At 47.1% G+C, this 16,053-nt stretch overlaps 1 long non-coding RNA gene across 1 annotated transcript in view; it reads right to left on the bottom strand.

Annotated features, from left to right (window-relative positions):
• Nucleotides 1-256: 256 nt before the first annotated feature.
• LOC125944815 (uncharacterized) overlaps nucleotides 257-16,053 on the bottom strand; it is a 61,842-nt gene continuing 46,045 nt past the window's right edge. Inside the window, exons 3-4 of the long non-coding RNA XR_007466523.1 lie at nucleotides 2,957-3,069; nucleotides 257-347 (exon numbers count right to left, since the gene is read on the bottom strand). This is a non-coding gene — a long non-coding RNA (uncharacterized LOC125944815). The remainder of the gene's footprint in view (nucleotides 348-2,956; nucleotides 3,070-16,053) is intronic.

Below are 16,053 nucleotides of genomic sequence, written 5' to 3'. Positions count from 1 at the left end.
GAATCACGTACGATCTCTAAATAAAGACGCAACAACCCCGTACAAACGTCTCCTCTCTTCTCAATAGATTCTCTCACTCTAACTCTCATTGGGTTGTGTTGCCAAGTGAAACGAAACGGAAACTCGATCGCATCCCACCATGGTTGCCCGTAGGGTGAGATGATGTGATTTTTTCCATCTGTCTGTGAAATGACTACGGGAATAAAGACCGTAACGGGCTGTAAGGTGCCTCTTCTTATTTATTCCCAAAATTGGGCTCATACCTGACGTTTGTTGCAATGCTCGGAAGATGGAGCAGCCATAGTAGTTAGAAAATGATAACCTGTATTCCTTATATGCTGTTGAGTCTGCAAGAGATACATCGACATTAAATATAACACTTTCCCGGACAGTCTTTAAGAGCATTTCGGACAGACGTAACCTACGATAAGTATTAAAGTATGGGAGTAGCTGAAACGCATCATGCATAAGTTGTGTCATCATCATCATCAGGCTATATTTTATGTCCACTGCAGGACGAAGGCCTCTCCCTGCGATCTCCAATTACCCCTGTCTTGCGCTAGCGTATTCCAACTTGCGCCTGCAAATTTCCTAACTTCATCATCATGCAGATGAATTTAGGAAATCTGCATAAGTTGTGTACTGAGTGGCAGTTCCAAGGGGGGAGAGGGCGAGGGAGGCGTTGGAGGCAATAGCTGCTGCCCCAAATCGTTTTCGATTGTGTCATGTCACCGTTGCTATTACAACAAATGAGCGCAAGGAGCGCGTCGTTTTCGGAGAAAAGGAGGTATAGAAGTGCTTCCAAGTAGGGAGAGGTTTGCGGAGTGCGTTTGGTCGCAGTTTGGACTGACAAACCATTCATGACGTCGGTGACTGACGAAGAGCGGCGTGAACATTTTTCGCCCATCAAAGACACCTCCTGCGTCGCCCCTGCCGGTTTTGAGTTTTTTGTCGGCATGGAGGGCCTGACGCTGTGCTATATGCTTTGGCCACTTAGGCGTTCCAAGTAAGCAAGGTGCCCTGACTAGTGCAGCAGAACGCAATGCGCGAGGGGCGTGCCTCCCAAGGCACGCCCCTCGCGCATTGCGGATTGCGTTTAACCGGCCGCATCGCGTCGATCAGACGGACATTAGTAGCACGAGAAATCGAAACACATATTCAATGAATTAACAGAAATTCACTAATTAACTTCTGAAGTACTTCACGACACATATTACAATTTAGGAATTGTTCTTTCTGGGGTTTTACGCATCCACTTGGAATGAATTTCTAGAACGACACCAGTTTAGAGATCATGATCATCATCAGCCTATTAACAGCGAAGCTGTTTAAGCCAACCGTAATTTGTGGTGTGTATCAAGAAACTACAAAGGAATAAAATAAAGTTTCTTGCCGAGGCGGGATTCGAACCCGCGTTCCCCCGGTCCCAAGGCGAGCGTCGTAACCGCCATGCTATACAGCCACGCTATGAGAACGTGAATTTATGCGAACCCTATGATTGCGTTAGAGTGTCGTCGTCTTCGTCCACTGCTGGCGCGTTCGTACGCTCGTGCTCTGCGAGGTGAAGAGGTTTTGCGCGCTATGAGAGCGAGAGAGAGCGAGACGTATTCACGGAGCTGGTCTCCTGGAACGCGGTGTCGGTGTTGCAAGCTGCGCTATGCTACGCGCAGTGCCGGCCATAAGTCCGAGGCGCGCGCAAATAAATTATCATCATCATGAGTAATAAGATGAAAAGTTCGCGCGCACTTCCGGAAAATGCTGGGCTATGGTCGCCCAGCTTCGCTGTTTCAAGCGTTGCGCGGCCGAGTGCAAGGTTAAGCGTTGATTTATTTATGTCCACTACAGGACGAAGCCCTCTCCCTGCGATCTCCAATTACCCCTGTCTTGCCCTAACTGATTGCAACTTGCGCCTGCAAATTTCCTAACTTCATCACTCCACGCAGTTTTCTGCCGTCCGCGACTGCGCTTCCCTTCTCTTGGTATCAATTCTGTAACTCTAATGGCCCACCGCTTATCCATTCTACGCATTAGATGGCCTTCCCAGCTTCATTTTTTTCTCTTCATGCCAATTACAATATCGGTTATCCCCGCTTGCTCTCTGATCCACACCGCTACCTTCCTGTCTCTTAACGTTATGCCTAACGTTTTTCATTCCATGGCTCTTTGCGCGGTTGTTAACTTGTTCTGGAGCTTTGCTAGCCTCCAAGTTTCTGCCCCATATGTCAGCACCGGTAGAACGCAGTGATTGTACACTTTTCTTTTCAACGACAGTGGTAACCTCCCAGTCAGGATTTGGCAATGCCTGCCGTATGCACTCCAACCCAATCTTATTCTTCTGTACATTTCCTTCCATGTTTAACTCAACCCTGATCATGAGTTTGGAGATATGCGCCATAAAACTCGCCGTAAAAATGCACTGTTGTTCCACCTACTTTTTTACCAAAATGCTCTTTTATACATGAAGCACAAAACTAACTGGAACACCCATGTATTTCGCCCCACACTTTGGAAAATATCATCTCGAAACGGGTGTCATCCAGGAAATTAATTTCAAGTGGATTCGTCTTGCAAACATACCGGCTGCAATTCGTAAATAGCAATATGTGTCGTAAAGTAATTAATTAAGAAGTTAGTTAGTCATTTTTGTTAATTAATTCAATATGTGTTACGATTTCTCGTGCTACTAATGTCCGCCTCTTCGAATAACCCAGCTGAACAATAAGAATTATGCCATCTGTCACAGGCGATTTTTAAAAATTCCGTAAAGCTTTATTTTGAACACCCTGTATATGCCTAAATACTACAAGATACATTGCATTGTACTGCAGTTTTTTTTTCTGCACGACATTACTTCTTACTCTTGGCTGGTATTACGAGGAAATTATAAGGAAGGTTGACAGCGTTTCGCAGATTGACAATGATCACTCAAACAAACAAAGAAGAGTTGTGTTTTTACCTTGGTCGTCTTTAATTTTCACGCAGTTGGGATTTATACGATCTGTCTGAGAAACTCCGTACGTTTGATCAGTGCATTCGTAAAATGTTCCGTTGAATTCCTTTTCTTTCCTGCTGAAAAATGATAAAATTATGTATTGAAAAAATTAGGGCTGCTCATAGTGTCTACAGCGTTGGATAGTAGAGTTATTTAAAGTGCTATTATGTTTAAAGTGAAATGTACTACCTGTTGTAGAAAAGATTATAGGCCTTGCTTGTGCCAAGTTACTGGTGTGGACAAAACGCCGTAGTTTCGCCCGAAAGGCGAAGCATCGATTGCAATAGAAAATTAGTCGACAACTATACGAAGTAAGAATAGTAGTTTTATCGGCCGTATAAACTTGGGAATATTCGCTTACTAAGTAATGTAACAAGCATTGTCTCAGAGCTCACAGGCATACATGAGCACATCACACTCGATGGCCGCGGACACTCGCTGTCAAAACGCTGCCAATCCTAACCCCAACATGATCCCCCTACCCATCCAACCCCTTAGAGAGCGATGGAAGATCTTGCTGTCCAGCACCGCCCTGGAAGACCAGCTTTGGCTCGTAACCAGGGGCCATGCGGCGAGAGCAGCATATGGATTCCCGTGAAGTGGGAACCACTTCCATCCGGCGCATGCGCTGAAAAGCTCGTGAAATAAAGTTTTTCATTCATTCATTCATTCAAAACGCTTGCATGAGGAAGCGCGGCGGCAGCAGCGGCCGAAGTGACCTTCGTGCGGTCAACCGCTTCTAAGCAAACTCAGCGACGAGAAGACCGCACGCATATGGTATGAGCCGCCTGCAGATCGCTTTCAAGATAAGGCGACTGCGTGCGGCCGCGCAAAGTACGTAGTTGGTGCCGCAGTAGAACGCTGCCCCCCCCCCCCCCCCCCTTCCTCCCGCGTTGCCTTCCAGCGTCCCTACCTGCGCGGACGCGATTGAGCCTCGATCGTCGGTTCCCCATGCACGTGGTCGCAAAATACGCAGCTGCTGTCTGAGAACGACGCCTTCCCACTCCCTCCCATCTCTTCACGGCCTTTCGCGCTACGAAAGACGGCGCGTTTCCTGTGAGCTTCTCGCTCTTGCGCGCGCCAGATTGAGCCGTGATCGTTGGTTCCCCCCTCGCGCGTTTTCACTCGCACATACTGCATACGGCGCGCGGCGACGATTTTATTGCCGTTGTACAATATACGAAACCTCACAGCGACGACGACGGCAGAAATGCGCCTGGAGTGTCCACATAATTGCTATCGCAATAATAAGCGTTATGACAATGCTAGAAACTCGCATGTCGCAATAGGACTGCTTCTTGAGCGTGTGAATTACGAGTATACTTTATAGCATTTTGTTGAATAAGTGTGGGAGTATGCAGTGGCATATCACGCGCAATTAAAATGTATTCTGAAGTAGAATGTCTGCCTTTTAAATCTATAGAGGGTAATCTTATAGTACAAATAACTAGTTGTTTACTGAAAAAAATGAAAGAAAACGAAGGGGAAAAAATCACGGCTGCCCTCCCTACCCGAAGGCCGTCAGTGTTTGGACGAGGGGCGCCCACAGACCTCGAAACAGTTGTAGGGCCCCCTTTCGAGATGTGAGCTGGCACAAATGGGTGAGTACCAGGCTAGAGTTGTCACTGTGGAGGTGGCGCTCAAGCTTGTTGCATTTTTGGTGAGAAAAACAGCGCTAAAAACACGGACAGAAGACAGAACACAGTACGAGCGCTGGCTGCCAACTGTTGCTTTATTGTGCGTGCAAAAATATGTAGCTCGAAATAGGAGGCAGAATGAGGAAAGGAATGAAAAAAAAAAGGTGGGCCGGGGAAGGGGTTTGCATGCCAGTCGCGCTTGGGTCTGAAGGTAAACCTAACAATCACATAATGATTAGTCAAGTAGATATTTGTATTCCTTGTCGGTGAGGACGAGTGAAGGGGAGCTGACGCATAACGCGCCTATGCGCATCATCCTGAAGGTTTAAAAAGTGTCACGTGCTCGAGTCTCTCCATAACGGCGCAGTACCTTAGTGTTATGAAGCACCGGCTTGCACCCGCAAATGGCGCCGTGGATAGCGAGGTTGCTTCCACGCGTTCTTGTTTTTGACTTTATATGCAGTTTTTCAGGCATGGAGTGGCACCTGACACTGGCAAAAAATATTGCCTAGAGCTAGTGGGGCTATACTAGTCCAGTTGCAACGAAATGAGGAAGGCCCAATAAGCTTCAGCAAAGTCACTCCCTTACCAGAAGAAGAATTATCTACCCTGGTCCAATATTCGGCCACTACCTCCCTCATGACTCCTGCAAATAACTCATAGCCCTCAGACCCTAGCGCCTGCGGAGCACCTGACCAAGGCGGCGGTCAGACCTGCGACGCGGTAGAGGGTGCTAAGAATCTCTGAGTCCGGACAGCTCGCCACTGGAAACTGAACCTGACAACGTTCAACACGCGCACCCTCTCGAGTGAGGCTAGTTTAGCAGGACTATTTGAGGAATTGTCGGGCATTTCCTGGGGTATTATTGGCCTTAGTGAGGTTAGAAGAACTGGTGAGGCTTACACAGTGCTCACTAACAGGCCACGTCCTCTGCTACAGAGGTCTTCCAGATAAGAGAGAATCCGGGGTAGGACTTCTAGTCCATAACAACATAGCGGGCAACATTGAAGAATTTTACAGCATTAATGAGAGGGTAGCAGTCGTCGTAATAAAGCTGAATAGGAGGTATAGAATGAAGGTAGTACAAGCCTACGCCCCAACCTCCAGTCATGATGATGAAGAAACAGAAGTTTTATGAAGATGTTGAATTAGCGATGAGAAAGGTGCAAACTCCGTATACTGTAGTCATGGGCGACTGCAATGCAAGAGTGGGGAAAAAGCAGGCTGGTGAGCAAGCAACTGGCCACTACGGCATCGGTTCTATGAACTCGAGGAGAGATGTTGGTAGAATTTGCGGAAAGAAATAGACTTCGAATAATGAATACCTGCTTCAGGAAGCGCAGCAACATGAAGTGGACCTGGAAAAGCCCTAATGCAGAGACAACGAATGAAATAGATTTCATGCTGTCTGCTGATCCCTGCATAGTGGAGGATATAGAAGTGTTAGGTAGGGTAAACGTAGTGACCATAGGTTAGTGAGGTCTAGGATTTCTTTTAATTTGAAGAGAGAAAGAGTAAAATTAGCCAAGAAAAACAGACCAACGTAGACGCAGTAAGGGCAAAAGCAGACCAATTCAGGCTGGTGCTCGCAAACAAATACGCAGCTTTCAAACACGATGAAGAAAACATAGAGCTAATGAATGAAGCCGTAACTAGGCTGATCTCAGAAGGAGCAATTCAAGTGGGAGGTAAAGCACCAAGGCAACCACTAGCTAAGCTCTCCCAAGTAACAAAGGAGCTAATAAAAAAACGACAAAGCATGAAATTGTCAAACTCAATGGATCAATAGAATTCGCTGAACTGTCAAAACTGATCAACAAGAAGAAAGTAAGGGATATTCGAAATTATAACGTGGGAAATATTGAGGAAGCCGTCAAATATGGACGCAGCAAGAAATCAGTTAGAATAGACTTGGCGTAGTACGAGGCAAGGTGTATGCACTGACAGATAAGCAGGGTAATATCATGAGCAATTTCTATGACGTTGTAAAGCATCGAAAGTATTCGTACCACTGTTGTTGAAAAGAAAAGCGTACAATCATTGCATTCTACCGATGCTAACACATGGGACGGAAACTTCTAGGTTAACAAAGAAGCTCGACAACAAGTTAAAGACCGCACAAAGAGCGATGGAACGAAAAGTGTTAAACCTAGCGTTAAGAGACAGGAAGATAGCGGTGTGGATCAGAGAGAAAACGGGGATAGCCGATATTCTAGTTGACATTAAGCGGAAAAAATGGAGCTGGGCAGGCCATGTGATGCGTAGGATGGATAACCGGTGGACCATTAGTGTTACAGAATAGATACCAAAAGAAGGGAAGCGCAGTCGAGGACGGTAGATAATTAGGTGGGGTGATGAAGTTAGGAAATTTGCAGGCGCAAGTTGGAATCAGCTAGCGCAAGACAGGGGTAATTGGAGATCTCAGGGAGAGGCCTTCGGCCTGCAGTGGACATGAATATAGGCTGCTGCTGCTCATACGATGATGATGACGATGCATGTTCCCGCAACTTTTCGTTGAGACACCGTCCGGTCTGGCCGACGTATGTTCTGCCACTTGTGGTGGGGATCTTCGCTGCACTGCACTGGGCGCGAGGTGTGATTCTTACTGCAGGAAGTGTTGTAGGGGTGGCTGGCATTCACTTTCCTGCATAATGAGCCCACCTTGTTGGGGGCCCAGAGTACCACGTCCTGCTGCTTTTTTAGATTCTGTGACAAGCATCCTGCACGAATGGGAAGTTATCCCAAACGTGCACGACGTTTGGAAGTTATCGAAACAGTCGAGCACGTGAAATTTTTGCAACCTTCACGATAATGCTCATAGGCCCGTTATGCCCCTCTTCACTGGTCCTCACCGACAAGGAATACAGATATCTACTTGACTAATCATTATGTGATTGTTAGTTTTACCTTCCGACTCAAGCGCGACTGGCATGTAAACTCCCTCCCCCCCACTTCTCGCTTCTATCCCCCACATTTCTAGCTGTACACTGTTTCATTTTAGCTGCACCAAATTTTTTAAAATTGCCTGTGGCAGATAGCACAATTATAATCCTTGATATAAACTACTCGATGAGGCGGCGATTACTTCCACGAGAAATCAAAACGCCTATTTGAATAATTAGGATTATTAGGCTAAATAACTTTATAATTAATTATTTTACGGCACATCTTTCAATCTACGAATTATAGCCGCTGAATTCGCAAGGCGTATCCACTTGGAACAAATTCTCAGGACTGAACCAGTTTCGAGATATTAATTTTCACAGTGTATGACAAAATGAATGGGCGTTCTGTCGTTAACTTTTTGAGGAAAACGCTGTTTTATGCATTGAATCACGAAGTTAACTCGAACGCCCATGCATTTCGTCGTACACTTTGAAAATTAATATCTCGAAACTGGTTCAGTCCCGAGAATTCGTTCCAAGTGGATACGCCTTGCGAACTCAGCGGCTATGATTCGTAGGTTGAAAGACGTGCCGTAAAATAATAAATGAAAAAGTTAATTAGCCTAATTACGTTAATTATTCAATTAGGCGTTTTGATTTCTCGTGGAACTAATGGCCGCCTCATCGAGTAGTTTATATGAAGGATTATAATTCTGCTATCTGCCACAGACAATTCTTTAAAATTATGGTGCAGCTAAAATGAAACACCCTGTATATTTGTGCACGCAAAATAAAGGAACCGGTGGCAGTCAGCGCTCGTCCTGTGTTCTTCCCTCTCTCCGTGTTTTTAGCGCTGTTTTTTACACCATGGAGGCAAACCAAGGAGCTCGCCTTCAAACCCTTTCATATGTGCAGCTTTTGGTAATAAAACACCGGTAGTTTGATGCACTCTAAATAAAGCCCGTTTCACATCGGGTGATTTTCGTCTTTCTAGAAGTGCATGCGACGGAAATCGCAGTCGCCGGCGTCGAACCCCCATCTGCGACGGCGACCAACCGGTTGGGCGCTCGTCACACTGATTGCTGCGGTGTGATTTATTTATTTATTTTAATTTTGATTACATAATACTGCAGGCCTTGTCAGGCCCAAACAGGAGCGACAATTTAACAACCACAGCAAAATAAAAAAAAATGAAAAAGCAAAACGCACGCCTGACTCAGAAACATATATGCAACGGGGTTATATGGAGAGAAGTAAATAGTTCAATATAACCGCATCAGGCAGAAAGCAAGCATAGATATTGTAAGACGACGCCCGGTACGAAGGCAGAGCCCTTGTATCTCAACGCAGCGCGAGACAGCTTGCGAGCACCAAACCGGTAAGAGATGATGATGGTTATGATGATGGGTATATACAGATGCACACGATGGGGAACTGCACAGTTAGCGCTCACACTAACTTCCCGCCCTCGCGAAAGCGGCCGGTAAGGCAGCGAGTCAGAAATGGCAGGAACGCTGAAGTTACGGCTTCAGGCGAGAGACGTGAACGATTTCGGTGCTGCGGCAACGGTGGTCAGTAGCCGTGCTAACAGGAGTGACGCGATAGTTCAAGGCAGATGTTCTTTCAGCACGGTCTACGGGCCGAGATACCTGTGAAGAAATTTTTTGCAGAGCCCCGGTACTCGAACAAGTGTCCACAGTAACACTTCGTCGCCTGGGCGGAAAGAAATGACACGACGTGTCGCATCACAACGGACTTTCCTCTTGTGCTGAATGGTCGCGGTGTTGGCGCGCGCAATTTCACGGCAGTGGGCGAGGCGGGCGACGCGGGCGGCGAATTCCTCTGATAGAGATGCGGATAGAACAGAAGGCGTGGAGAGAAAGATGGTGTCCAAAACAAATGAAGGTGTACGGCCGTACACGAGGAAAAAGGGGCTGTAGTTTGTTGTGCGTTGAACGGCCGTGTTATAAGCAAACGTGACGAAAGGAAGTATAGTGGTCGGGTTTAACATACATGGAGATCATGTCGGACAAAGTTCGATGGAAACACTCGGTAAGACCATTGGTCTGGTGATGGTACGCAGAGGTGGTCTTATGAATGGTGTTTGAGGCTTGCAGGATGTCAGCAAGAACACGGGAAAGAAATGTCTTGCCATGGTCACTTAGAAGAACACGAGGGGCACCGTGGCGCAAGACAATGGCTTGTAGGACAAACTCGGAGATCTCATAGGCCGCACCAGAAGGAAGAGCTGCTGTCTCAGCATAGTGAGTGAGATGGTCCACGGTGGTGACAATCCATCGGTGACCCGCGGGTGTAAGCGGAAGGGGTCCGTATATATAAGTCGATACCCACGAATTCGAAGGGAACGGACGGGCAATGGTTGTAAAGGGCCGGCGGGAAGAGAGGTCGAACATTTTCGGTGTTGGCATGCGCACACGAACCGACGTACTTGACAACACTAGTGGACAGGCCAGGCCAAAAACAGCGAGTCTTAATGCGGTCGTTGGTTTTGTGAAATCCTAAGTGGCCAGCCATTGCGTCGTCGTGAAACGCTTAGAGAACTTGCAGTCGAAGTGAGCGAGGGACGACTGGGACCCATCGTTGACTGGTAGGGTGGTAAACTTGCCTAAATAGTGATCCATCATGAAGTTTAAACCGTTCAAGGTGTTGTCTTAAGCGGCGGTTGGGAGGACGGGATAAGCCAATGAGTCGGTCGATAATTCTGCGGCAATCTGCGGCAATATGAGACGAGGGCTTCTGTGTGACAGAATGTTTACCGAGGTCACGAACTGTACCGGGGCCATCGTCTTGGTAGGTTGGCTGGGCAGTGCCGAACAAATGGAAGGTGAGGCATGGGCATTTGGTGACAGCGGGCGGCGACACAAAGTGTCAGCATCTTGGTGTTGCCTGCCAGACCGATATGTGACAGTATACTCGTACTCCTGTAAACGCAGCACTCAACGGCAGAAGCGTCCGCACAAATTCTTCAGGGAGGACAACCTACACAAAGAATGATGGTCAGTCACAATTGTGAAATGGCAGCCATATAAATATGGCCGAAAATTTTGTATGGACGATACGATGGCAAGGCATTCTTGTTCAGTGATGGTATAATTTCGCTCAGTAGGAGAAAGAATACGACTCGCGTAGGCCACGACTTGCTCTTCAGACGCGTGGTTCCGCTGCAGCAGGACAGCGCCGATTCCGTTCCCACTGAAGTCAGTGTGTAGGATAGTAGAGGCTGTCGGATCAAAGCGACGAAGTACTTGTCCTGTCGTGAGACATCGCTGGGAAGTCTGAAAGGTAGCTTCACATTCATCCGTCCAGGTTAAGGGTGTGGTCGTGGTCAGAAGTTTACGAAGGGGAGCTGCGATAGTCGCGAAGTCATGTACAAAGTGGCGAAGTACGACGCTAATCCGAGAAAGTTGAGAAGGTCTGTAGATGTAGTTGGTTTTGGGAAATGCAGTACAGCAGCGACCTTGTCGGGATCTAGCTCAATGCCGTGCTTGCTGATGACTTCACCTAATACTTTGATGCTGCGCCTCAAAAATGGACACTTCTTAGTACTGAGCTAGAGACTGGCCTTGGCAAGACAAGTGAAAATGTCGTGCTGGGAGAAGCTGGACGAAAAGATGACAATGTCGTCCAGGTAACAAAGAAAAGTTTTCCATTTTAGGCCGCGCAGTACAGTATCGATCATTCGTTCAAATGTGGCTGGCGCATTGCACAGACCAAAAGGCATTACATTGAACTTGAAAAGGCCATCAGGTGTTGCAAACGTTGTCTTCTCTTTGTCGGGCTCATGCATCAGGATATGCCATTAGCCAGAACGCAAGTCGAGGCTCGAAAAGTGTTCGGCACCTTGTAAGGTACCGAAAGCATCGTCAATACGAGGCATATGATAGACATCCTCACGGGTAATATTGTTTAGTGCCCTATAATCGACGCAAAGGCGTACCGAACCATCCTTTTTTTAAACTAAGGCAACATGAGAAAGCTAAGGGCTTGCTGAAGGCCTTCTAACGTTCCGCGCGAGCATGTAGTGGACTTGGTCTTCTATAACCTTGCGTTCAGCAGACGATACACGGTAAGGGCGGCGACGAATGAGGCGGGATCCGTCTGTTTCGATGCGATGAGCTGTCACGGTTGTTTGACCCAAGCGATCTGAACAAACGTCAAAGCAAGTTTGGTATTTCCTTAAGATGGGCAGCAAGGCATCAGTCTGGGTGGAGCAGACATCTGAACTCACAGTGGCGCCGAGAGCACAGGGTGAACCGTCCGTGGGCGTACACTGTGCGAAGGATGAAACAGGTGAAGCAATGACGACACATACAGGAGCTGTGCCGGTAAGGATGACAACAGTGGACCCCTCCAGCAGACAAGTGGCTCTGATGTGTTGTAGGTGTCAGACTGGCGCAGCCGTGTGAAAAACGCACTACACAAGAGACGATGGCGATTCCCACAAAAATGCAGCGCTGATAAAGGGAAACCACTGCGTCGCCGTCGATATTCTCTCTTTTATCCAACGGTAAGAATGCGGGCTTGGCCGGGAGGAAGGACAGAATCTGTCGCAGTGACAAGGTGGGGCGGCGAGGAATCAGCAACGTCAGAGAGCTCGGTGTGCGTAATCTGTATAAGTGGTTGTTTGCACGAAATGAAAGCAGATTGCAGCTGACAAGAAATCCCAGCCTAAGATGATCGGATGAGCGCACGACGAAAACACAGTAAGCTGTACTCGCATACGATGGCGAATTTCGCCGATGAGCACACGCGCGGTACACTGTCCGGTAAGATAAATCGGATTCTCATTGGCGCCACCTAAGACCGGGCCAATATGCGGAGTTTACACTTTTCGGAGACGGAAGCATAGTGCGCGATGAATAACAGAGATGGCAGATCCAGTGTGTATAAGAACGCCAATGGAAACACCTTCCACACAAACAGCGAGTAAATTTGTCGGGTGAGCAGTAGGAATTGTGATAGTTCGCGAACAAGCAGTTTCTCCCCTGGAAACGGCAGCTTCTAGTTTTCCGAGTGGTTGTCAAGCGAATTGGGCAAGGCAAGGCAGGACGCAAGGGCGATCAAGTAAGGCGGAATGGTGACGGTGAACGACGACGGGGTGAGCGAGAAGACCGGGACATGCCTTGGGACAGCGGAGGTGAGGGCGAGCGATGTGACGAGGATATATAGGGTCCTGGAATGTAGGCGTGAGATCTGGGCACATAGTCTCACTCATAGGCGGAATAGCCACGTCGTTCATCTTGCTGCGCCGGTGGCAGAAACGAGATATATTGACCACGTATGCCACAGTAGAAACATACTGGGCGGGAAGGGCGCCAGGTAGAGTCGTATTGTTGTACGCATAGAATAAGCCCAAACAATAGGCAATAAAACAGTAATAACCTCACTAACACGCCCTAACATCGTAATTTACAGGTATCAGGAAACCATACAGGTTCATTATAATTGACCAAGTTCAATTGTTTTTTTTTGCTCTTTGTGAAGGCGGTTGGTATTTTCGTCCCGTTACCTATTGTACGCCAACATAAAAAATAAGGAAGAAAAAAGAGGAGAGAAGATCTGTCGAAATTGCGCCGAGACCTATTTCGCGTTTTTTACAGCGAAGCTGTTAAGGGCTCAGTCTTCGATGGTCGCGTCCGTATGTAGAAAAACACTCTCATTGGCCGTATGCTGTATGTGCGAGTCGCGCGCTTTCACAGGAAGCGAACGCACGGCGGAGAGCAAACGCGACTTCTTCCGTCACGCGATAAGCCGTGGGGGGACGGGAGGGAGGGAGGGGAGGCGACGTTTAGCTGCGGCACAAAATACGTATCTTGCGTCCGGGCGCAAAGGGAACTGGCGGCTCAATCTCCCACGCAAAAGGAGGACCGCGGGAAGGCAGCGCGGGAGGGAGTGGTGGCGGCTTCTGCTCTGCGAGCAACTTGTACTTTGCGCGGCGTCGGGCAGTCGCGCGCACCGTATCTTGAAAGCGATCTGCAACACGGCTCCTACCTTTGTATGTGTTGTGCTTTCGCCGCTCAATTTCCGTTGAAGCGATAGACCGCATGAACCTTCGCTCGCTGCTGCTGGCGCGCTTGCTCACGCCAGCGTTTTGACAGCGGTTGTGTGCGGTAACACAAACAACGCGCAGAACTGCTGTCGACGGGGGCGGCGTTTTGCCCGCGTTCGCACCGAGCGCGTGCGGCGTTGGTGACGTGTTTATGAAGAATGTGCCAACTTTTGCCGTACACCCTATGGCGGTGTACTGTAGCGACCATAGGGCCATGGTCCCTCTGGTCATTAAATAAATGAAAATCACCGGATCATATATTTTTCTCATTCTTTAATAGTTCAAATAACCAATTACACCATCACATCTTAATAGTCATAATTGGAAATACATAATTCCCACCATAGTACAGCTTCGCCGGTCTTCCATCTCCACCCCAGTGGAAGGGCTGACAGTCTTTGGTTATGGAGGTTGTGGGAAAATGTCTGTCGTTCAACAAATCCGGAAAGTTGCAACTAATTGTGCGCACCCACGGATTGCGCAAGCGATATGTACTGCCAGCACCAACGCGCGAGCAAGGCGCATAAAAACTCGGTCAGATTCAGTTCTGTGATATGTAAGTGTTGGTTGACACGCAAAACGTTGCTGATCAAGCAATGTGTTTTTATGTTTTTTCACGATGGCTTCGAGTGCTGATAATACGTACTTCTGCGTGCCTTTCTGTTATTTACAAGCACTGCTAATTGTAAATACTACGAAGTGTCCCTCACGAGAAGGATGTCATCTTAATCTTCTGATTTGTTGCGTACAAGCTACTCACGACATACGAAAACGCCACAGTTGTAGCGTGGTTTTCCTTTTACGGCCATATGAATTATGTTTAAATATCACGTGCGCGTACGGAGCCATTTAAATAATATGCAACTATGCTCAAATGCTGTATCCAGGGGATATGATATGACAGCATAGTATACGACGTTTCAACGTCGCACTATACGCGCGACAATATTCATTTGCAGTCTGTTCGTGTCGGTTTTCACGGAATAAACTAGGATTCAGCACTAGACTAGTAATAAACAGCATCGTCAATTTGCTTTCGAAGCGGTAATGCGCGATAAGCATCATTTAGGCAGCTTTATCTTTTTTATAATTTTTCTTTCACAAAAACCAATAAACATTCATTGTGTTGCTGACTTTGTATTCTTACTGCACCTGTATTAACCCTCACTTTAAAAGGTAATTGTATATCGCACTTACTTGAGTGCAATGGTTTTCTTTTCTTTATGTGATAGTTATTCTAAAAAAACTACTTCGCACCAAACATCGCTGCCTGTCCTTGCTTCTTTCTCTATAACTCGCGGAAAACACAGGCTACACTGTGTAAAGCAGCCAATCACTTTTTTATAAACATTAGACAATACATTAAATAAAAGCAAATGAAATCGTACCGTGAAGTCAGACGATTGTATCCTTTCCTGCGAATGATCGCATCCTTCCAAGCATGGACGGTTGTTGCACGTCCACAGCTAATCAACTGTTCAGGCGTATCACGAGGCATAAGCCATGCCCAACAAGACAGAAGCAGTGTCTCATGGGTTTGAAATTATATGTATTACTGCATAAACTCATCACCATACCCTGTTATTACTGCCTTTATATTTAAAGTATCATTTAAATAACGTGCAACTTTCATCATATACAAAGATAGCATGATATTTGTGTATCTGAATCTTCTTTTCGTTAGATTGCGAGATGCAGTAGCTTACTGATTCATTCCATGGGGTGATTTAATAGCGTGTGTGTGCAGACTCTACAAAATTCTACTCGGCCTAGCTCACGTGGACTCAGCTTCAGAGGTCGGTCCAAATCTTAGTGAGCTGACTCTTGAGTGAGTTCACCGACCTATGTATACATTACATGGCATTAAAGCTGTGACTTGTGCAGTGCATAAGCAAGCATTGCATTGGAGCCCGTGCCGAATCGGATGAAAACAAGAAAAACTGTGCACATTGCAGTTAGTTTCATATAATTTAACGGACCGTTGCAAGAAAGCATCGCCTCATGTTGATTCCAACAAGCGCAAGGGATTTGCATCACATTTTTCGACAATACTGCTAGTTATCTGGGCCGTTACTGGGTAGCCACAGTTCGTACATTTCAACACAAACTTGAAGAAATGACTGAGGTGCAATATATCAAAAACCTCTTACATCCCTGCAAGTACAACAATCACACACACACACACGTAATACAAACACATGCGCACGATAAGATGTACATGTACAACACATGCGCATGATAAGAATACATGTACAGACGGAGTCCCGCTTAGACTGAGTTGGCCGCCCTCTGTCTGAAAAATAAGAACAGCACAGGCCAAGAGTGCCATACGCTGCAATGAGACTATGCATGAGCATGCTGCTGGCCGAGTGCGCCGTGGGCTATAGGAGAAACATACGTGGAACCAAGCAATTAACGTGAGGTAGCAGCTACGGACGCTGGCGCAATCTGCAGCCGGCCACTCGACAA

Source organism: Dermacentor silvarum, chromosome 4 (genome assembly GCF_013339745.2).
Source record: "Dermacentor silvarum isolate Dsil-2018 chromosome 4, BIME_Dsil_1.4, whole genome shotgun sequence".
NCBI lineage: Eukaryota > Metazoa > Arthropoda > Arachnida > Ixodida > Ixodidae > Dermacentor > Dermacentor silvarum.
The sequence above is the reverse complement of the archived record's forward strand: the minus strand, read 5'-3'. Positions and strand labels throughout refer to the sequence as shown.